The sequence below is a fragment of the Dermacentor andersoni genome, chromosome 2 (genome assembly GCF_023375885.2).
Source record: "Dermacentor andersoni chromosome 2, qqDerAnde1_hic_scaffold, whole genome shotgun sequence".
Lineage (NCBI taxonomy): Eukaryota > Metazoa > Arthropoda > Arachnida > Ixodida > Ixodidae > Dermacentor > Dermacentor andersoni.
Window position 1 is genome coordinate 182,274,180 of NC_092815.1, and position 24,082 is coordinate 182,298,261.

The 24,082-nt window shown below is 46.2% G+C and overlaps 1 long non-coding RNA gene across 1 annotated transcript; it reads right to left on the reverse strand.

Moving 5' to 3' along the window:
• Positions 1–1,287: 1,287 nt before the first annotated feature.
• LOC126540077 (uncharacterized) lies at positions 1,288–3,738 on the reverse strand. The gene is made up of 4 exons (XR_011892610.1): positions 3,375–3,738; positions 1,928–2,089; positions 1,594–1,677; positions 1,288–1,408 (listed from the first exon to the last, which is right to left on the reverse strand). It is a non-coding gene; the product is annotated as an uncharacterized lncRNA (long non-coding RNA).
• Positions 3,739–24,082: the final 20,344 nt, after the last annotated feature.

Here is a 24,082-nt window from a genome sequence, read left to right on the forward strand (position 1 = left end):
TGTGATTCAACTGAAGTGCCGCACTCGCATCAACAGGCAAAAATGGTTGGCGGAAAAGACTGACCGGAAGAACGCAGTTTGCAACATGGCACCTTTAGATCACTGTTCCCTGAGAGTATTTTTCCGCACCAGGCCCATGAATAGCCCAACCGCTAGAAAGCTGTAAAGTTCTGCGACGTCCGTCTCCTGCCTCGACTCACGACTTTCGGGGCAGACTACGCTCGTGAACCTTCTGTTTTACGTACTTGTTTGTTTCAGTCACGATTGCTCTGCGAGACTACACTTTCGTCAAAAAAAGCTTGAAGTAGATGACTTCTTTTGCGTATGGGGGCGACTTAGAGCTGGACACTTGCCCAGAATGTGTGGCGTCAAATGTAAACAAGGAGGGAGAAAAGTCACATTTGACCCAGTCAGCATCGTCATGTCACGCATGCTCTTGCGATGTTGCTCCTTCATCATATTCCGAGTCGGAAGTGGTATAACTCCTCATCTGACGGGCTCACATCCAATGAATCTGACTCCGACCCGGTACTTGCCCAGACAACGCACTGACGTCCTGAGTAAGTCCTCAGTACGTCCCCTCAAGGACATTGCAACGTCCTGAGTACATCCTCTACTGGTCCTTGCAAAGGCCTAGAAAGGTCCTCATGTCCGGCTTCGGCACATCCTCGGAACATCCTCAGATAGCCCACAAGGATTTTTCTAGGATGTTTTGAGGACTTATTAGGGTGCACTGTAGGCTTCCTTGAATGCAGAATTTTTGCATTCAATAACGTCGTTTAGCTTTTAACAGAACATAACACTAAGGCATGCACATATTGCTGCGTCCAGAAGTTGATCATAATGAATTGAATGCCTTGGTGCCTCGGCTTGCTGGGTAATATACAAGGCTAATTTACACATATTAAACAGCCAATGCTGACAGGGCATTACGTGACAAAAGTAGCACAAGCTCTTGCCATGATCAGCTAGTTTTCAACACACATGCACAGTGAGGTTTGGTGCTGCTTAATTGCCTGACGTGTGGTTGTAAATTGAATTGGCTACTTCATCTATCGCACGAAACTCAATATTGAAGGTGCCATGAGCACCTTGCCCAGATAATGTCAATTCTGCCTTTTGCATCATGGATGAAATTCTGGCTGCAAGAAAATGTAATTTTTCTGTACCAACGAAAATGAATCTACCTGGTTCTAAAAAGTATCTGTAGCAGGCAATGCATACGGGTGATAGTCATGGCACCTGCTAAAGCAAACACAAATATAACCAGTTTCCCAATGACTAGAGTTTATTATAGACTGGTGGCACCTGCCAAGGCCAGCAATAAATCTTGAGCAAATTGACTCCTCTTGAAATCTTGAATTTTCAGACATTTAATCAGAGAAATCCGAGTTCACATCCAGTGAGCCTAGAAGAAAATGCATACTGTGATGATGAGCACTGATAATGACAATGGTTCTACAAGAATATAAATATTGCAAGTACAGCAAAGTGCAACTTCTCAAACAGGCAGCCCATGCAGCTATGTTGGGTGCCAGACAGCATCCAAATTGTCATATGGGGATCAAACCAAATGCATGCAAGAAACCATACCATTATATGCCGAGTGCTGTGAAACAGTCGAAATACTTGACGGTTCCATCCTTGCAGATCTTTCTGCAATACCATGTGTTGCTCCTGCATGAGAACATGACAAAATTGCCTGAGCACTCTAGGTGTAACAGTTGATTAGAGAAAGGGAGGGGGGGGCAACACGTGCCCAGTGTGCCACTCCCTGGCTATACGTCCACTGGCAATATAGAGCACCGCTGATGACTGTCATGCATAGCAGACTAGTAAACAGTATTTCACAAATCTAGTAACCCTCCAATATGAAGACCATGACAGCTTTGTCACCCCTTTACAGATAGCTGAAAAAAATGCATACTTTTCTGCATAGACTGTGGTGGCTGCGGGAGTGGCATCTCGTCTTCGTCACTGTAGAGCCTTCTTTTCTTTTTCCTTTTTCCTCTGCCACGTTCACTTGCACTTGCGATGTCTGAGTTGTCTTCAGCTTTTCTGAGGCCCCGTACAGCATCATCGTAATTGGCTGAAATTGGCAATATTATTCCGCACTGGCTTTAAAAATACAGGACATCACTGGAACTTTAAATGTATTCAAACTGCATATGTATTCAAAAAGGTTACTTGCCACAAGCAGCAGTTACCTTTTTGTTCATTTTCATGTCCCATTACTGCATTATTTCTACACCTCAATTACCTATAATTTCACCTATGCCCTCTCTGGCTTAACTGATTTTTCATATGAGTAGGAAATTAAGGCAAAAATGAAAGACAAGTATGGCATAAGTATAAATAAATGGGCAGCATTAATTTGCAAATTTCATTTGAATGCGGGCAAGAATTAAAATACAAGCACCGTTTAAAACAAGATCACTGCAGTTAAAGCCTCATCTAACTAAGCAGTTCATTGTGGTCCCACATTGTCAATAATCTGCTTTGACCTATAAAAGCAATTTACCCCAACTTCTCCATATTGGTACCAATGGAATACGGGAGATAGTGACGGCATCCCTTGCGCTGTAAGCAACATAGTGTAGTGCTGTATGGAACTACCATGCTGAACTATTATTGCAATGATCAACTATGGCCTACTTTGCTGGTGCAAAGTGGCAGAAGTAACATTTTCTATGTGAATAAAGATGCTCCAATTCTTTTGATAAGAACATTCAGCAACAGAAGTGTTCAGTCAGCTATGGTTAAATGCAGTACAACCACATGCCCCAACCAGTGTGGGCACTCACTTGTGCAGTTGTCCACAAAAAGGCCCTACAACCTAAAACTATTCCACTATGATTTTATTCCAAATTGGTCATTAGCCGTCTTTGATAGGTCAGAATGTATCGAGTCCAGCCCATATGAGTGGGCGCCACACCAATATGGGCAGATCCCAAGCCATTTTGACCTATCACAGAGGGCTAATGGCCAATTTGGAATAAAAACAGATTGGAATAGTTTTAAGTTATAGCTGCAACAGTTTGTTTTAAGACTCTCTATTAAAATTATCTGAACAAGTATGTACAAGACGCTTAAATAACAGCATGTTCTCCCTGAAGACATAGTGGCCGACATTTAATTTGCAAGCTCAACATTCACCTTTCACTCGCTTGATCTGAAGCTTTGGTATGACCTATAGGTTCTATCATAAACAGGTGGGGCTTCAGAACAGAATTCAACATAGTGCAAGCTGCATGCAGAATTAGTTAATTTACATGTTTAATAAAGCACACAAGTCTACCTGTTCGAAGAGTACACAATCATTGCAATACGGCTGCAGCCTGCATATATAAAATGGACAAAATAATAAATATTACCAAATGCCTCAACCACTTCACAAGGCAGACTCCTCCAGTCATTTCCAGGCATGGCCCCAGCTTTTAACAAGCTTTTTATGTATTTTGTTTGTGGAGGCCACATGCAGCCGTTGCCATCGATCCAGTTTTTATGTATAATGGCAACAGCATCATCTTCTTCAGGAAATTTCACTACTATGTAGAGGCCACCTTGCAAAAAAAGAAAGAAACCTAGTTTATTTCCAAAAGCATTACACTAATGAGGACAAATGAAATTGCAACATCTGTACAGCAACATGACAACTATTGCGGAACAACAGCATGCAAAAGTGGAAAAATAATATTTTCTCTCTTGAACAACACTCTCAGACATTTCTGAAGTATACTCTGAACTGGCCAGGACCGCAAGCCAGAAAGCTGAGATGCAATGCAAATCCCAAGCATTCTTGATTGACAAGGTTTTGTATACAAGTCTCTTCTTTGGAGGAACTCTCTTCCTATCACAAAGGGTGTGCCTGACTTGTCATGCACAAAGTTCTCCACAATAATAATTGTTCCATTATTTAGTGTGCAGCAGCTGTTCTTCTTACCAGCTACCAGTACAACATTGCCAGGTAATGTGGCCTTTTTAAACTGTGTGCCTTGGAATGGCAGAATCAATGGACCGCAGTTATGCTCTACAGTAAATAGACCTTCTGATGGTACCAAATTCCTTTTTGGAACATTTCTTTGCTCTGACAATCTATTGCATAGCTGCTCAAGGGGATGTTCAGGTTTTCGTATCATTCTCTTGATGTTTGACATGTAGTTTTCAAATGGAAATGCACCCCAAGCATCCAGGGAACCTAGGTGCAACACATCAGATGCAATGTGGCTTAAGCCATGCACATTGTGCGACACTTGCTCTTGTCCATAAATGGTGATGAAGTTTCGAAGAAAAATGTTTAACAAGTCACCTGCATAACTAACCTCACTTGCAGTTGAATTAGGTGAGGCTAGTATTGTAATGGCCACATGCAGTGTAAGAAAATTCTCATACATGTGGGAAGGGATTGTAGAAGACAACACTAAAGGCCCTCCGTATAGTAAGAAGAAGCGAAGTTCAGTTGCCTTCCAGCGATCTAGCTCCACCAGACTTCGTGGCTTCCTATTAAAATCAGAAGGAATGAACTTTGCAAGTTTAATGTTCCTCTCAGAGATTTCACATCGAACTTTAGAGCCAAGTCTCACTTCTTTCGGCCCGCGAACCCACAGAACAAGGAGTTTTTGCATGACACCTAAGCAGAAAAGGTGCATGTAGTCCAAAGGCACATCCTTTACCATATCTATTGGGAGTTCCTCCAAAATACTGCGGCCTGTGTGGTGTTGCTCCTGACTCTGGTTGCGAAAACTGTTATCAGTACGGAGGGTGTTAGCAAAAGTCGGGAAACAAAATCTTCCTGCTCTATACATTCCCTTGACGGTGCATTTTGTGCAGCTGAAATATCCTGTGTGGCTCCTGATATAAAGGACAAAGGCTTTAGCAGGTGCATCACAAATTATACTATGCAGCTTCACAGGAAGTGGTGCATCATGAACAGAAAGGCCTTCCGCCAGCAGTTCTTTGGCTTCCTCAACAAAGCAGTGCAAGAACTCATTTGCATCTTGCGGTTTGGTTTTGCCGAAAAAAAGACTGACAACAAATGGTTCTCGATCTTCAAAATTTCGGATGCGGCCGAGGATGATCCAGAATTGGTCTCTCGAACTCTTGGCTAGTGGCAGACCCTCAATGTTAAAGCTAAGACTAAGCTCGGCAGGCAAGTGCTCACGGCCAAGAAGTGTTTGCCGCAGTCCTGCCTCTAGGCCAAAATGGTGAAATTTCCCTCCTCCTAGCTCTTTGATGTTGAGGACCCTTTTTGGAGTTTGCAGAAGAGCTCTAGCAGACGACGGTAGTGACGAAAGGCAACTGTGGCTTCGCAGAACTGCCAATAGTGACGTGACCGCGGCCTGAGGGCAGCGCGATTCAACAGCCCATGCTTGCAACATCTGCCGTATGGTCAACACAATGCTCTCGCCACTATCAGATTCAGAGTCCTGCGTGATTTGTGCATCACTGCTTTGCAGTTTGCGTTGTTCGTGTTGCAACAAAATGGTCGAAGGCGACGAGTCCACGTCGCCATCAGATAAAGAACCGCTGACTAGGTCACTCACTAACTCAGTGTCCACTACGCCATGCTGACACACCACTTGCACATCGTCATGAACAAAACGTGCTAGCTCTGGACTCAACTCAGGAGATTGCGCTATCTCTCTCTCATCCAAATTCATTTCACGCTGATTCTCCACGTGACCGCAGTCATCCGCGCCGGACACGGAAGACAGCGCCTGTGTGGGCTCCGTTGCATGTGAGGCGCTGCACGCCGGCGCTGCGAAGTCATTGTGAACGTCTCTTAGGAAATGAACACACGCATCAACGCGCCGTTTTCGCTCCCGGCAAAACTGTCGTTCACTACTTTCCTCCATCACGAGCACAACAAACAACACCACGGTTTTCAGAAGGCTGGACAGCACTCACCGGCATTCGCATCTGGCTCGAGGTCATTTTTTGCTGTCATGACTTCATCAGCGACCGCATCGCACTGCGCCAACTTTTTGATTGAGCACCCCGCCAAAATGGGAGGCTCGGGCTTGGCTTGACTTCATCCCAGTGTTGCCAGCGGCCAAAAAAAAAAAAAAAAACGCGGAGGCGGCGATATTGAACAAAATGTCATTCTTTACAACGCTTATTTTTTTGCCAAGCAGTCCGTAAGGGAGACGGCTGAGCAAAAATATAGCTAATTTACCAAAATTGCATCGACGACTTATTTATGCCGATGTTCGTTCAGTTCAGGCAAAACGTCTAATTAGGTTATCATCGTAACTTCATAGCCTTTTATACATAACCAGCTATTTTTAATTGTATTTCGTAATAAATCAACACTTAAACGGCATTTATTTCACAACTAGCAGCTTTCCAAGGGATTAACAGATTTGTTATCCTGAACACGTCCTTTTGAGGACAATTCTAGGATAATCCTGCAACTGTTATCCTCAGGACATCTTCAGAACGACGCAGAACGGACGAGGGCGCCTCTACCTTTTCATGACGTCCCCAGGACATCCTCAGAACGACAAAGAATGGACGAGGACGTTTGTACCTTTTGAGGACGTACTCAGGACGTCGAGTGTTGTCTGGGTGGGCAGTAGTCCGCATCGGAGGAATTGCGGCTCGACTCACTTGCATGCAGAGCAGCCGGCGCGTACGTCCATAGCGCAATTGAACTGCGAGTTGAGTAAACTCAAGAAAACTGTGTTTGTGCGCTCGTCAGAAAAGTAAAACGTTGCGGCAAACTTCCGCTCATCCTTCAATCTTATCGCCAACCAGAGGCAATTAGTTTTCGCGAGTCAAACAAAAAAGTAAACGCACGCACGGCAGCGTCCTTCGTATGTGCACCCCGGTGAGCAACAGACGAGCGAGTAACAGGCGGTCACCCTTTGAGTGATTAGAAGGAGATAGCCGTCAGTTTTGCGAGCGAAAGAAGCCGAAACCGCGTGCGGAAGAAAACGAAAAGTAAACGCCGCGCGCCCGCGCCCGCCTTGCGCAAGGTGTAGCAAACGCGCCGGAGCAAACAAACCATACAACGAAAACCGAAAGAGGGAGACGCGAGAAAAAATTACCTCTATTCCCTATATATATATTCCCTATTACCTCCTATATGAATACAACAATCGAACCCCGGCCCTCAGTCCCCAGCAGCCGCGAAGCAACTGACCACGGCGGCGGTCAGATCTGTGACGCTGCAGAGGGTGCTAAGAATACCTGGCTCCGGACAGGCCGCCATTGGAATCTGAACCTGGCAACGTTTAACGTTAGAACGCTATCTAGTGAGGCGAGTCTAGCAGTGTTATTGGAGGAATTAGAGGGTAGTAAATGGGATATAATAGGACTCAGTGAGGTTAGGAGGACAAAAGAAGCATATACAGTGCTAAAAAGCGGGCATGTACTGTGTTACCGGGGCTTAGCGGAGAGACGAGAACTAGGAGTCGGATTCCTGATTAATAAGGAAATAGCTGGTAACATACAGGAATTATATAGCATTAACGAGAGGGTGGCATGTCTTGTTGTGAAACTTAATAAGAGGTGCAAAATGAAGGTTGTACAGGTCTACGCTCCTACATCTAGTCATGATGACCAGGAAGTCGAAAGCTTTTATGAAGACGTAGAATCGGCGATGGGTAAAGTCAAAACAAAATACACTATACTGATGGGCGACTTCAATGCCAGGGTAGGCAAGAAGCAGGCTGGAGACAAGTCAGTGGGGGAATATGGCATAGGCTCTAGGAATAGCAGAGGAGAATTATTAGTAGAGTTTGCAGAACAGAATAATATGCGTATAATGAATACCTTTTTCCGCAAGCGGGTTAGCCGAAAGTGGACGTGGAGGAGCCCGAATGGTGAGACTAGAAATGAAATCGACTTCATACTCTGCGCGAACCCTGGCATCATTCAAGATGTAGACGTGCTCGGCAAGGTACGCTGCAGTGACCACAGGATGGTAAGAACTCGAATTAGCCTAGACTTGAGGAGGGAACGAAAGAAACTGGTACACAAGAAGCCAATCAATGAGTTAGCGGTAAGAGGGAAACTAGAGGAATTCCGGATCAAACTACAGAACAGGTATTCGGCTTTAACTCAGGAAGAGGACCTTAGTGTTGAAGCAATGAACGACAATCTCATGGGCATCATCAAGGAGTGCGCAATAGAAGTCGGTGGTAACGCCGTTAGACAGGAAACCAGTAAGCTATCGCAGGAGACGAAAGATCTGATCAAGAAACGCCAATGTATGAAAGCCTCTAATCCTACAGCTAGAATAGAACTGGCAGAACTTTCTAAGTTAATCAACAAGCGTAAGACAGCGGACATCAGGAACTATAATATGGATAGAATTGAACAGGCTCTCAGGAAAGGAGGAAGCCTAAAAACAGTGAAGAAGAAACTAGGAATAGGCAAGAATCAGATGTGTGCGTTAAGAGACAAAGCCGGCAATATCGTTACTAATATGGACGAGATAGTTCAAGTGGCTGAGGAGTTCTATAGAGATTTATACAGTACCAGTGGCACCCACGACGATAGTGGAAGAGAGAATAGCCTAGAGGAATTCGAAATCCCACAGGTAACGCCAGAAGAAGTAAAGAAAGCCTTAGGAGCTATGCAAAGGGGGAAGGCAGCTGGGGAGGATCAGGTAACAGCAGATTTGTTGAAGGATGGTGGTCAGATTGTTCTAGAGAAACTGGCCACCCTGTATACGCAATGCCTCATAACCTCGAGCGTACCGGAATCTTGGAAGAACGCTAACATAATCCTAATCCATAAGAAAGGGGACGCCAAAGACTTGAAAAATTATAGACCGATCAGCTTACTGTCCGTTGCCTACAAAGTATTTACTAAGGTAATCGCAAATAGAATCAGGAACACCTTAGACTTCTGTCAACCAAAGGACCAGGCAGGATTCCGTAAAGGCTACTCAACAATAGACCATATTCACACTATCAATCAAGTGATAGAGAAATGTGCAGAATATAACCAACCCTTATATATAGCTTTCATTGATTACGAGAAAGCGTTTGATTCAGTCGAAACCTCAGCAGTCATGGAGGCATTACGGAATCAGGGTGTAGATGAGCCATATGTAAAAATACTGGAAGATATCTATAGTGGCTCCACAGCCACCGTAGTCCTCCACAAAGAAAGCAACAAAATCCCTATAAAGAAAGGCGTCAGACAGGGAGATACGATATCTCCAATGCTATTCACAGCATGTTTACAGGAGGTATTCAGAGGCCTGGAGTGGGAAGAATTGGGGATAAAAGTTGATGGAGAATACCTTAGCAACTTGCGATTCGCTGATGATATTGCCTTGCTTAGTAACTCAGGAGACCAATTGCAATGCATGCTCACTGACCTGGAGAGACAAAGCAGAAGGGTGGGTCTGAAAATTAATCTGCAGAAAACTAAAGTACTGTTTAACAGTCTCGGAAGAGAACAGCAGTTTACGATAGGTAGCGAAACACTGGAAGTGGTAAGGGAATACATCTACTTAGGGCAGGTAGTGACCACGGATCCGGATCATGAGACTGAAATAACCAGAAGAATAAGAATGGGTTGGGGTGCGTTTGGCAGGCATTCTCAAATCATGAACAGTAGGTTGCCACTATCCCTCAAAAGGAAAGTGTACAACAGCTGTGTGTTACCAGTACTCACATATGGGGCAGAAACCTGGAGGCTTACGAAAAGGGTTCTGCTGAAATTGAGAACGACGCAACGAGCTATGGAAAGAAGAATGATGGGTGTAACGTTAAGGGATAAGAAAAGAGCAGATTGGGTGAGGCAACAAACGCGGGTAAACGACATCTTAGTTGAAATCAAGAAAAAGAAATGGGCATGGGCCGGACATGTAATGAGGAGGGAAGATAACCGATGGTCACTAAGAGCTACGGACTGGATTCCAAGAGAAGGGAAGCGTAGCAGGGGGCGGCAGAAAGTTAGGTGGGCAGATGACATTAAGACGTTTGCAGGGACAACATGGCCACAATTAGTACATGACCGGGGCAGTTGGAGAAGTATGGGAGAGGCCTTTGCCCTGCAGTGGGCGTAACTAGGCTGATGATGATGATGATGATGATTCCCGCACAGTGGCAGCACATGCCAGGCAAGGGAAAGTTAGGAAATTGGCGCGCTTTTTAAACGTACAGACGGTCGCGTAGGTATACGGCATCGAACATTTTGGACTTGATGGCTACGCCGTATACTTACGTGACTGACCCTGAAACGGTTAAAGCTGCACGAAAAGCTACGGTTGATGAAATCGACTAGCCTTATAGACCAATTATAGACGGGAAGTGATGAACCACAACATGTGTCCACATCGACAGCATCTCATTTTCTAGGTACCCTTACTTTCGTTAACCGTCTAGTGACGTACAGAATGTAACTAATCTTCTGTGCATAGGTTTTCCAGGCCTTTCGCGAAGATAGGCAAAATCGATACTCGTCTGTAATTTAGAAGTTCTTTCTTATTGCTCTTCTTGATCTAAAACAATGACTTCAGGAATCTGCATATGCTTGAGAAAGCACCGCGTTGATAACACAAGTTTATATACAGGGTGTCCCATGTAATTTGAGCTAAACGTTAAATATATGCCAGTGCCGCGTAGCTGGACAGAACCAAGATAATGTTGTTTGCCATCGCTTGGAGATACTCAGATTATTTTTATTTCATCCCACCTAATTAGATAATTAGTAAACTGCTCAAATATTATGATTAGATGAAAAGTGTGAATGAGAAAATTGTAGAACAACATGAAAAATTCCCGTTACAGCTTTCTGTTGCTCGATACCTGCAACATAAAAATGTTTTTCCGATCGTGAAAGCCAGGGACGTACCCAGGAATTATTTTCGGGGGGAGGGGGGGGGGGGGGAGGCAACCCGAGGTCAATTTTCTATGCAAGTGAGGGGGGGGGGTACCTTTATTAGTAAAGATATGAACAACGCCCACCATTCGCCATAAAGGCGCGTAAACCCGCAAAATAGAAATGAAATAAGGTGTATCTCACAGGTACGCCTGTGAGGTTCACCTCTCCTTCACTTGGCCAACAAGGAACCACCTCAAATGGACTCGCGCAGGAAAGAAGCGCAAGAAGAACACTGCCAAGAGCAAGTAAACAAGCGAAAGCGTAAAATAAAAATTTATATAGTAGATTACAACTTAAAAAAAGCAGCAGTTGGTAACCAAGGCACATGGACAGCGCGGGGTTGTGTTACTCCGCCAGCCAATCACAGAAGCAAAAAAATCGTCGTCATGCGACTTTTTCAAAATGGCGTCGTACTTGATACTTCCGAAGCGTCTGCTGTTCTTGAACAGTCTCTTTATTGACGGAAGCAATGAGGTGTGCAACAGACACGGAGAAAGTGCATGGAGTCTGAGCATTTTACTCTTTAAAAGTCTGCGGTAGAGTTCATTTCACTGCTGAGCCCGTTTTACTCATGAAACATCACTGCCAACCGAAGTGAAACTTGACAATGCAGAATTGCAGCGAAGCAAGCGCTTCATTCCAGTTCAATGAAGAATTAGGGTTTCGCCATTCCACTATAACAGGTGAGGGAAAACGTATAAAATTATGCGCTCATAATTACATTTTTGTGGTAACCGCTTTACTTGGGTAACAGGTAAAGCTTGAAGTACGAATTATTTGCAGCCTCGCGGATGAACAGTGGCTGGTGTTTATGAAGGCATGGATGGGCGGGGCTTCACTGCACACTATAGTAGCATTTTTTTTAATTAGCTCTGAGAGAACTATAGAGAAATATATATATGCGGGACAGTCACAGTTCTTTTGGATCCCTCGTTTACTGCTCTACCAAGCTCAGTGCCAAAACCGACTCATATTGTTATTATGGGAAGTTGCGTATCGATGTGTGGCCGGCGGTCCCGTACAACTGCGTAGAGGGCAGGACGCTGCGGTTGTTGGCGTACTGCGCCCACCGCGCAAGGTTAGAAAAACACCTACATAAGCACAGCTGAGAAGTGGCTACGTCAGGCGGTTCGACTGATCATTGTAAAAGCGTACTTGAAAACATGCGGAATCGTTCTCCATTTCCGGCGGCATTTTCTCTACTTCTTTTTAAATAAAAAGATGCTGATCCATAAATATTTTCATAGAAAGCAGTTAAATTTGTTACTTTTCGTTTTTCGTTCCTGTTTGGCTGTTGCCTTGGCTTTCTCCCTCGGTAGGTGGCTTAATTTCTCAAGTCCTTCCGACTCTTGTTCCCAGTTGCCAATTTCGCATGGAAAGTGCTGTATAATTAGGGAAAAACCAGATGAGGTAATGGAGTCATATTGCTTATGGGTTTAAGGGTTATTGCAAGGTTTCATAAAGGACGCTGTCTCGCATTATTTGATTTTCCACCTTATCTAACCCATATCGCGGGTATATAGTTCCAAGGATGTTCCAACGTCGCGGCGAGCCGTTACTCGAGGAAGTAATGAAGCAAAAGGAAAAGTAACTGACACTTTCTCCGGCCGCAACTTATTTCACGGGGATACAGGCCAGCTAAGATGCGAATCCCTTTACTGGTCCCTGGATCAGTCTAAACCAATAAGGTTGAACTAACAAAGCAACAGTGATGCGCGTGACTGTTGAATAGACGGTGACAACTGAACGCACCTCGAGTTAATCGCGCAGGCACCGAATCTATGAGAAAACTGGCCTTCCCACCCCATGAGATGCCGATAACCACCGCTAACCAAAAGTAGGGAAAAAGGCAGCAAAATGTTGACCACCGAATAGCTGTCAAATGTCAATATTAATTTGGCGGCGGTCCCTCCGGAGCTCTGGGTACGTGTCCGGTGAAAGCAGCCCGTCAATACACGCAAAATTGCCGCACGACTGGATGCTCGAGGCACTTTGCGTGTATTCGCGGACTCCCTCACTTCATAAGTGAAATAAAGGTTATTATTAATATTAACTTTCGATTGCTTGACTACAAGAACCAGGATGGTTCTTGTAGCCAAGCATACGCGTCCACCAGCCACCCACAGGAAACGGCATGACCACTGTCGAAGGAACTCCTCTGACAGAAACGACAGGAGCTCAGAGTAGAGCCTCCAGAAGTAGAAACAGACAGCGGCGACCATGTCCCGCGGCAACTGCATCGCACCGGTTACGTCATAGCCAAAAGGCCCCCTGCAGCAATTAAATGTCGGGCGAAGCGGCCACGTTAGCAGAGACCAGATGTAATGAAGCGTTTAACTCCAAGGCCACGAAGACCAGCATGCACGGCCCCCCAAGATACCATAGCAACGACGCATTGCAGCAGTACACGCTTGTTGGATTCTTGAACGGGGCAACTGGGGCACAGCGAAGATGGGACTATGCCCCCCATACTCCGTACTCGGTATTTTCGTACTCAGTGAAAATTGGAAAGTCATGGGATCAGGTATTTTCATTCCTGAGATACAATGAGATGTCATCGGCAAAGGCTGCCACCTTCACAACACGGCTCGCTACCAGGCATTGGGAGACCACACACGTAAGGGTGTCCCAGTACCGAGCGCAGAAAAGGCTCAAGGCTGAGGGAAAAGAGTACCGGGGTAAGCGGGCACCCTTGACGAACACCACGAGTGACGGGAAATGGTGCACTTTCACGACCATCAAGAAGCGAGGCACTTCGGATATTACAACGAAACAGTTTACCTGACGGATCTGTATGAATTAGCCGTATGCGTGTTCTCGTAGGGGGAAGGGGGGCGTATCTGGGCTGGCTAACGTCCGTAAAGTGAACAAAAAGGATGGCGGTGCGTGTGCCGAATATATGGGAGAACGAACGATGTAGTACGGCGGAGAAGAAAAACAAGGGCACGACACTTCACCGTGCGCCGCACCTACGGAGTCGAGGAGTTCACCCGTGCAGGCCGCGCTTGCTGCCGGTGGCGTCTGCTATTTTCTGCCCTCCATACAACGGCACGTAAGGTGTGGCGGGAAAACACGGGGTTGTGCGCCGCGGTAGCCGCCGCGGTGTGTGAGAACCGGATTGTGCATTGCAGAGTTAGACCATCGCAACAGTTGCCGCTCCAACAACAATGGGAAAAGTGGGAAGACCTAGCATTGTGCGCACGGCCGAATAACAAGCCGAATACGACGAGAGGCGTCGACAGCACAGACGTGACTATAACCAACGACAACGGGCCCATGCGAAAGCGGAGAATGTGGCCACTGACTCTACCTCCAAAGATCGTCAGCGAGAGCAGACGCGCGAGTTTAATCGTCGGCGTCGAGCGCAAGCTACCGACGAAGATCGCGCACTGGAGGCCGCTCGTAAGCGTCAAACTATAGGTCGTTCGAGTCTTCGTCCAAGGGGCAGAAGCGTGAGTTGTCACCTCCTTTGAGCAGATTTTACGCCACTATTTCGGTCCCCACAAGATCATCCGACACATTGGCGCACTCGATCATGAGGTCGAACCAAACGGCATTTCGCTATCACAGCCCGCGGCCTCTTGGTTTCACTACAGATGAAGAAAAGGCATTCGATCACCTTGAACATAGCTACACATTTAATGTACTAACCTCGTTTGGCCTTTAGTCAAGTTTTCTTGAACTTATTCGGAATGCCTATTAAAGAAGGACAATTCGGTTCGAGTCATTCATATGGTGGCGGACGAGCCAGCGAAAGTGTCGGTCGCAGTCGAGCAAGTATGGCCAAACTCCGCGTCCAGAAACATTTTCTTCAATTTGGAATTCGCTCCAGTACTCGTCGGCGTATTTGGGTCAAACTCAAACACGGTCGCCGAGCTGGTACTTGACGTAGCTTCGTCGAAGGTTGTAGTATCGGCTGTCCGTCCTCTGCTGGTTCTTGATCCTCATGCGGGCGATGACATGGCGAATCTTGAGGTGGCGGCCTCAAGATTCTCTTCGTCGATGACGTGCGGCAGCATGGCGTCGACAGTCGTCATCGGGTTGCTGCCGTAAACCAGCTTGAATGGCGGGGTATGTGTTGTTTCTTGCACCACCTTGTTGTAAGCGATGGTTACATACGGCAGGACGGCATCCCAGATGTTGTGTTCGACGTTGACATACATAGCTAGCATGTCGGCAAGCGTCTTATTCAGGTGCTCCATAAGACCATACGTCTGCGGGTGGTAGGCAGTTTTCCTCTTGTGGCTTGTCTGGCTGCATTGAAAAATGGCTTGGTTGAGCTCAGCTGTAAAGGCCGTTCCTCTGTCGATGATGAGGACTTCTGGGGCGCCATGTCGCAACAGGATGTTCTCGACGAAGAATTTTTCCACTTCGGCTGCGCTACCTTTCGACAGAGCTTTTGTTTAAACGAAGTGGGTGAGGTAATCCTTCGCCACGACGATCCATTTATGTCCGGATGTTGATGTCGGAAAGGGTCCCAGAAAGTCCATCCCGATCTGCTGAGATGGTCAGCAAGGAGGCTTGATCGGCTGTAGTAATCCTGCTGGCCTTGTCGGTGGTGTCTTTCGTCGCTGACAGTCTCGGAATGTCTTGACATAACGGGCGACGTCGGCGGTCATTCGCGGCCCGTAATACTCTTCCTGTATCCTCGGTACCGTCCGGGGATATCCGAGGTGCCCAGCGGTCGGATCGTCAAGCCGGGCGTGCAGTACTTCTGAACGCAGCAGCGAGGCAACAACAAGAAGCTAGTGGGCACGGACTGGTGAGTTCTTTTTTATGAGTAGGTTGTTGTGAAACGACAACGAAGACAATCCTTGCTTAAATGCCCTAGGGACAACGTCGGTGTTGCCTTCCAAATACTGGACGAGGCTTTTTAGCTCCAGATCTGCTCGTTGTTGTTCAGCGGAGTGTTCCGTGCTTATTATTCCATGGAAGGCGTTGTCATCCTCGTCATCTTGCGGTGGCGGGTCGCTATGATGCCGCTTTATAGGCAATCGGCATCATAGTGTTTTCTTCCGGATGTGTAGATTACAGTGATGTCATATTCTTGCAGTCTGAGGCTCCACCGCGCCAGCTGTCCTGAAGGGTCCGTTAATTTAGCTAGCCAACATGAGGCGTGATGGTCACGCACGACTTTGAATGGCCTGCCATATAGGTAAAGGGGGATGTTGCAGTAGCCCAAATGAAGGTGAGGCACTCCCTTTCTGTCGTAGAATAATTGCTTCCGCTTTTGACGGCAACCGGCTAGCCTAAGCTATCACCCGTTGAAGTCAGTCTTTCCTCTGGACTAGGATGGCACCGACGCGTAGGCTACTGGCGCCAGTGTGGATTTTGGTATAGGCGTCCTCGTCGAAGTGCGCTAGTACCGGCGGCGACTACATGCGTCGTTTGAGTTCTTGAAATGCGTCGGCCTGCGGCGTTTCCCACTTGAAGTCGACATCACATTTGGTTAGATGTGTCAGCGGCTCAGCGATGCATGAAAAGTCCTTGACAAAGCGCCTGTAAAGCAGGCATGCCAAGAAATCTACGCAATGTCTTCTTGTCGATGAGCTGCAGGAACTTTGCAACTGCAGCTGTCTCCTGCGCGTCGGGGGGGGGACTCCAGATTTGCTGATGACGTGGCTTAGGAAAAGAAGCTAGCCGTAAGCGAAGCGGCACTTTTCCGGCTTCTGAGTGAGCCCTGATGACTTTATGGCCTCTAGTACTGTCGCAAGCCGCCTGAGGTATTCATCGAAATTTCCGGCGAAGACGATGACGTCATCCAAGTAAACAAGACAGGTCTGCTACTTCAATCCTGCAAAACCGTGTTCATCACGCGCTAGAACGTTGCAGGCGCCGAGTACAGTTCAAATGGTTCGTTACCAGACCGCCATGTGCGACGACGACGGTGAGCCGTTTACATATATACAGTTTTAGTTTCACGTGCGTAGAAGCGCTGCGCGCGTGACGATCTTGCGGGATCTAAACGTGCATGCGCCGTACGCAGGGAGGCCCGTCGTGTCTCACGTACGTACGTGAAATCTGCGAGCTTGCGTCGCGCGTCCCACGTACATGTGAAGGGCTTTGCGAGCTACGAGGCACAGAACGCAGCACAAGCTAGCACGGACGCGCAGTTCGCAAAGTGCGAGAAACACGCGAGGGCTCCGATTACGGCTCGTCTTGAACGAACTTGGCAGGAGTAGTGTTCCCGTATGCCGGCAGAAGGCGCCAGTAGACTACGCAGAAGCAACGATCTAAACATTTGCCGGGCCTACCTATACACAGGCAGACGATTGCATACGCCAAACTATAAGCGTCCCACGGATGCGGCGCGTAGTGCACGTAGAACTCTCACATTTACGTGCGTGAAACTTCTGCGTACGTGAAACTAAAGCTGTCTAATGATTCCAACGTATCTCGAGATGCAAATCTTATTTCTCCTCTTGCGCGAGAATGTACAGCTAGTGCTTGTCTTCTGCCAATAAAGTCGCGCGTTCTGTTCACTCATTTGTGGCTTGTTTGTATGGGCGTCAGTAGAGGCTCTTTGGTCTCCTGACAATTAGAACGCACCAGCTACACGGCAGCCAAGGCTATGACGCATGTCGTATAGCCAGCAGGTCGAGCACGGCGCACGCTACCTGTGAGAAATGACTATATTGAATTTTGCTCGAAAAAAAAAAAAAAAACTTCATTTCGGCTGGATCGATGGATGGATGGATGTTATGAGCGTCCCCTTTGGAACGGGGCGGTCCATTAGCCCACCAAGCTCTTGCAATTATACTGCCTAATGTCCTACCTAGGTTAAACTATAAAAAAGAAAAAAAAAAGGAACACTATGAAGTATCACGCCCAACTTTTCTGATCCCCTATTGCGAACTGTGCTTTTGTACGTCTCCGTTTTTTGTCGTTTCCCTACGCGTATTCCACCAATCCTCCAATCGCCTCTTACTAATGCCTATTGCGGACATGTTTATTTTTCCACTGCTGCCCCTGAACCGAAGGCCAGTGGTGCCTAAGTCGACCGCTGGGTAGACGTCTTCACATTCAAATAAAATATACTCTATAGTTTCCCTAGCTTTACCGTAGCAAGCACAAGCTTCTTCTTCCTTCTTATATCTCGCTTTATAGGTGCGTGTTCTAAGGCATCCCGATCTCGCTTCGAAAAGTAATGAGCTTCCTTTTGAGTTATCATAAATTGTTTCCTTCATGATTTCGTTTTTTCCTCTTAAGTAGTTACTAATGGCAGGTTTCTTTTCCATTGCCACCACCCATGAGATTATTTCAGCCTCTTACTTTCCGCTCGAGCTTCGTTGTTGCTGTGTTGCCCACTCTACAGGCCGCATACTTGCTGGTAAGCTTCCTAGTTCTTTTCCTGCACTGTGAATCAATGTTTTTCCTGTACAGATACCTGAACACTCTCCCAGCCCATTTATTTTCTTCCATATTCCTCAGCCGTTCTTCATACTCAATTTTACTGCGAGCTTCCCTCACTGCAAAACTAGTCCAGCCCATATCACCCTGCACAGCTTCATTCGTAGTCTTCCCGTGAGCGCCCAATGTGAGGCGAACCACTGACCTTTGGTTAACATCGAGTCCTGATTGTACCCTTGATTTAAAGCAAGCAACCGCATTTCCAAAAGTAAGCCCTGGAACCATTACACCTTTCCACATACCTCGGAGGACCTCGTACCTATGGTATCCCCATAGCGCTCTGTGCTTCATTATGGCTGCATTTCTCTTCCCTTTCACTGTTATTGTTTTTTCCTTTGTTTCCATATGTCTATTGCCTTCGTTTATCCATATGCCAAGGTATTTACGTTCTGTTACCCGAAGTATTTCCTGGCCCTGTACCTCCATTGTCTGTTCACTGTTTTCATCGAATACCATAACCCCTGATTTTCTAACACTAAATTTCAAACCTAAATTGTTTCCTTCCTGCCCACAGATATTAAGCCAGACGTTGCAAATCCCTTTGCTTGTTAGCTAGCAACACAATATCGTCCGCATAAAATAAACCTGCGATCTGCTGCTCTATTTCTGTGCCCGCCTGTTTGTATGAGAGATGAAACCCGATATTAATTCCTTCTAGCGCCCTCTCCATCCTCACCATGTACATCATAAACAGCAGCGGGGATAAAGGGCACCCCTGCCCCAGTCCCTTGTTGATATGAACTTTCTCCTCGCTCCTCATCCCTTCCCATACCCTTCCCAAACGGTATTTTCTAGGTAAATCTCTCTCAAAGCTGTAGACAATCGTCACTTAAGCCTTCCCCTTCCAGAATATCCCAGAAAATGTTGCCGTCTACGTTGTCATATGCTCCTGTAATGTCTAAAAAGGGCACATATATAACGGTCTGCTTTCTACTTCTGATATTTCAATACACTGAGTAAGAACAAATAAGTTATCATCTAAACGCCTACCTATTCTGAAGTCATCCTGAAGTTCTCCGAAAATTCCATTATTCTCTGCCCATACTTGAAGCTTTGAGTGCCTGCATTGCTACCTTGTACATTACTGATGTAATGGTCGACGGTCTAAACGAGTGAATTCTATCTTTCTCCGCCTTACCTTTATAAATTAAATTCATTCTACTTTGTCTCCAACTGTCTGGTATTCGTCTATCTTTTAAAGCTTTTTTCCACTGCTTTCACCAGAGCTTCCTTACTTTTTGGTCCTAGTTCAATAATCAGCCTAACGCGAACCTCGTCTAGCCCCTTGGCTGTGCGCTTAGGAATTTTCTCTTCCCCTTTCTTCCAGTTGAAATTTGTCAGCACCGGCTCCTTTTTGACTTCGGTCTCTTTCGAGGTCTGTTTTTCTTTAAACACAACCTCGTCATTGGCTTGGAAAGATTCGGCTGTTATTTTTCGGATGTAATAATGGCTGGATGGATGGATGGATGTTATCAGCGTCCCCTTTGGAACGGGGCGGTGGGTTGCGCCACGAAGCTCTTGCTACTATGCTGCCTAATATCCTACCTAGGTTAACCAATGAAAAAAGAAAAAGAACACTATGAACTACCGCGTCCAAACTTTCTGATCCCCTATTGCGAATTGTGCTTTTGTATGTCTCTGCCTTTTGTCGTTTCCCTACTTTTCTTCCACCAATCCTCCAATCGCCTCTTACTAATGTCTATTGCGGACCAGTTTGCTTTACCACTGCTCTCGCTGAACCCAAGGGCTTAAAGGAGGCCAGTGGTGCCTAAATCGACCGCTGGGTAGACGTCTTCACATTCTAATAAAATATGCTCCGTCGTTTCCCTAGCTTTACCGCAGCAAGCACATGCTTCTTCTTCCTTCTTATATCTCGCTTTATAGGTGCGTGTTCTAAGGCATCCCGATCTCGCTTCGAAAAGTAATGAGCTTCCCTTTGAGTTATCATAAATGGTTTCTTTCCTGATTTCGTTTTTTCCTCTTAATAAGTTACTCATGACAGGTTTCTTTTCCATTGCCGCCACCCATGAGATTATTTCAGCCTCTCTGACTTTCCGCTTGACCTTCCTTGTTGCTGTGTTGCCCACCCCACAGGCCGCATACTTGCTGGTAAGCTTCCTAGTTCTTTTCCTCCACTGTTAATCAATGTTTTGCCTGTACAGATACCTGAACACTCTCCCAGCCCATTTATTTTCTTCCATATTCCTCAGCCGTTCTTCATACTCAATTTTACTGCGAGCTTCCCTCACTTCAAAACTAGTCCAGCCCATATCCCCCTGCACAGCTTCATTTGTAGTCTTCCCGTGAGCGCCCAATGCGAGGCGACCCACTGACCTTTGGTTCCCGTCGAGTCCTGATTGTACCCCTGATTTAAAGCAAACAACCGCATTTCCAAAAGTAAGTCCTGGAACCATTACCCCTTCCCACATACCTCGGAGGACCTCGTACCTATTGTATCCCCATAGCGCTCTGTGCTTCATTATGGCTGCATTTCTCTTCCCCTTGACTGTTATGTTTTTTTCCTGTGTTTCCATATATCCATTGCCTTCGTTTATCCATATACCAAGGTATTTATATTCTGTTACCCGAGGTATTTCTTGGCCCTGTATCTCCACTGTCTGTTCACTGTTTTCATTGAATACCATAACACCTGATTTTCTAACACTAAATTTCAAACCTAAATTGTTGCCTTCCTGTCCACAGATATTAGCCAGACGTTGCAAATTACTTTGCTTGTTTGCGATCAACACAATGTCGTCCGCATAAAATAAACCTGGGAGTTGCTGCTCTATTACTGTACCTGCCTGTTTGTATGAGAGATTAAACCCGATATTACTTCCTTCCAGCGCCCTCTCCATCCTCACCAGGTACATCATAAACAGCAGCGGGGATAAAGGGCACCCTTGCCTCAGTCCCTTGTTGATATGAACTTTCTCCGCGCTCCTCATCCCTTCCCATTCAACGCAAACGGTATTTTCTAGGTAAATCTCTCTCAAAAGCTGTATACAATCGTTACCTAAGCCTTCCCCTTCCAGAATATCACACAAAATGTTGCGGTCTACGTTGTCGTATGCTCCTGTAACGTCTAAAAAGGCCACATACAACGGTATGCTTTCTGCTTTTGATATTTCAATACACTGAGTAAGAACAAACAAGTTATCGTCCAAACGCCAACCTATTCTGAAGCTATTCTGAAGCTCTCCCAAAATGCCATTATTCTCTGTCCACGCTCGAAGCTTTAATTTGATTGCCTGCATTGCTAGCCTGTATATTACCGATGTAATGGTCAACGGTCTATACGAGTGAATTCTATCTTTCTCCCCCTTACCTTTATAAATTAAGTTCATTCTACTTCGTCGGCAACTGTCTGGTATCCGTCTATCTTTTAAAGTTTTTTCCACTACTTTCATCAGAGCTTCCTTACTTTTTGGTCCTAGTTCATTTATCAACTTAACGGGAACCTCGTCTAGCCCTGTGGCTGTGCGCTTAGGAATTTTCTCTTCCGCTTTCTTCCAGTTTAAATTTGTCAGAACCAGCTCCTTTTCCTGGGTCTCTTTCATGCTCTTTATTTCCTCAAATACAACCTCGTCATTGCCTTGGAAAGATTCGGCTGTTATTTTTCGGATGTAATTCATTGCCGCTTCTCCTTCCAGTCTGCTTTCATCTTCGTCTAGGATATGTTGTTGTATTGTTGTTGACTTCCTGCCTAATAATTTTATGTGGTTCCAAAATATTCTAGGTGCGGCCTTCTTTTTCTCACGTATTTCTGACAACCAACGTTCACTTTCACCTTTTAATTTTGCTTGCACCAGTATTTGAACCATAGACTTTTTCTCCCGGTATATTTCCCATTTACTGGCTACTTCATCCTGTGACAACTGCGCCTTCTTTGCCTGCCTGTGCCCTCGAGATGCTTTCTGTCGTTCGGCGATCGCTTCTCGTATCTCCTTGTTCCACCAGCTTTTTGGTTTCTTTTTTCCTTTCCAACGAACATGTTGTTTCTCTTTCCATATTTCTGTCGTTATTACACTTAGAAGCTGACCATATTCCCACTCTTTACTTGGCCATTTGCCAAGTTCTTCCTCAACTCTAGTGATTGTATTTGCTATTTGTTCAGCGTTCAAATTTGGACTGGCCATTTTGCTCTCCTTGCTCTCTTTCCCAACTACATATCAAATTTTCAATATGATGCGTTTATGGTCACTCCCTATGCTGTTAAACCCTTCCTCATCGATGACCATTTCTCTCAACTTATCATGAATTCCTTCTGTCATCAGACAGTAATCAATGGTTGATTGCCGGTCTCCCACTGCCCACGTGACCTGTCCTTCACACGTAGGCCCTGTATTCACGATCACGACGTTATGTTGCTCACAAAGGTCCAGCATTGACTTCCCGTTATTGTCGGTATAGCCATCTAAATCCTGTATGTGGGCATTCCTGTCACCTAATAGGAGAATTTCAGCACCACTCCCGAAACCCTTAATATCAGCGCTTATGCATTCGACTAACTCTTTATTCTTCTCTGTGCAATTTTTTCCGGTCCACAAATACGTAACACATAGCCAAGTTTCTTTCCCACTCATTGTACCTGATAACCAAACATGCTCTTGACATTGTGAATTTACTCTTTTTCATTTGGCTCCCTGGTGGATGAGCGTTCCGACTCCCCCTCCCTTTCTTTCCGACTTAGTTCTGTTGCACCCTTCCCAAACATAATTCTCAATAACTGGCGGCTCTTCTGAGTCTCTAAGGTGCGTTTCTGTAACCGCATACACCCCTATTTGTTCTCTGTGTAACTGCTCCTCAATCGCTGCCCACTTTTCCTTTCTTCTGCCGCCCTGCATGTTTATGTAGCCTATTGCATGGCGAGCTCTTTTTCTTGTTTTACTCCTTTTTCTATTATCGGCGGCGATGCTGTTCTGATGTTCCCGTAGGGGACCTTCTTCATTACTATCTACTCTGACCTCCTGAGCGCCTGCGGGCCCCCTAAAAAAGCAACAGCGCGACCACCAAATCGCCAGCCCACTTCTCGTGCTAACCTGTAATTGAAGTGGATCCCGTCTCGTTTAAAACCACCACAACTTCTCACTTCCCTGTTTACTTCGACAACCTCGAAGCCCTTCTCTTGGCTCATTTTCCATATTTCCTCATTGGCAGTCATTACGGCTCTTTGTACGTGACTGTCACGCACCGGCACCTCCGGTACCGTGCACACCACGATCTGCATCTGAGGGGATAGCTCAAGTCGTCCACCCCCTTCGCCAAGCGCTTGGCTAGTCCTGGCCCTTTCCTGTTTAGGACGTCATTTAGCCCACCTGCTACTATGACGAGGTTGCGCACGTGGGCATTTTCCGCGAGCTTTTCTTTTGCTCGCTCCATGATAGAACCAAGTGTGCGCCCTGGAAATGTCCCTACCGCCACTCTTCTGTCGCCTTTCACCCTCTCCACAATTGCTTTTGAGCACCCAGCTAGGATTGAATCGCCAGCGATAATGACCATTTCACTTTCTCCTACCTCTCCCTGCTTCCCTTTGTCATTTTCCGCGTGATTCGGACTCGACAAGGGGCATTGTCCCCTGGGCCCCTGCTTTTTCCGCGTAGCGGCCTCAAGGTAGGTGCTGCTCTTTCCAGCTAACCCTTCATCACCCTGCCTGTGTTCGACGTATTTCTCTGGCCCTCCCTCGCGTGTCGCGTCGGGGGTCTGCGTTCCATTGTCACGCACATTGTCGTTCACAATGGCGGCCCTGTTCAGCTTTTCCTCGGCTGCTTCAAGCCTTTTTTCAACTACCTTCCGTGCCTCACGCTCACTGTTTAGCTCATTTTTG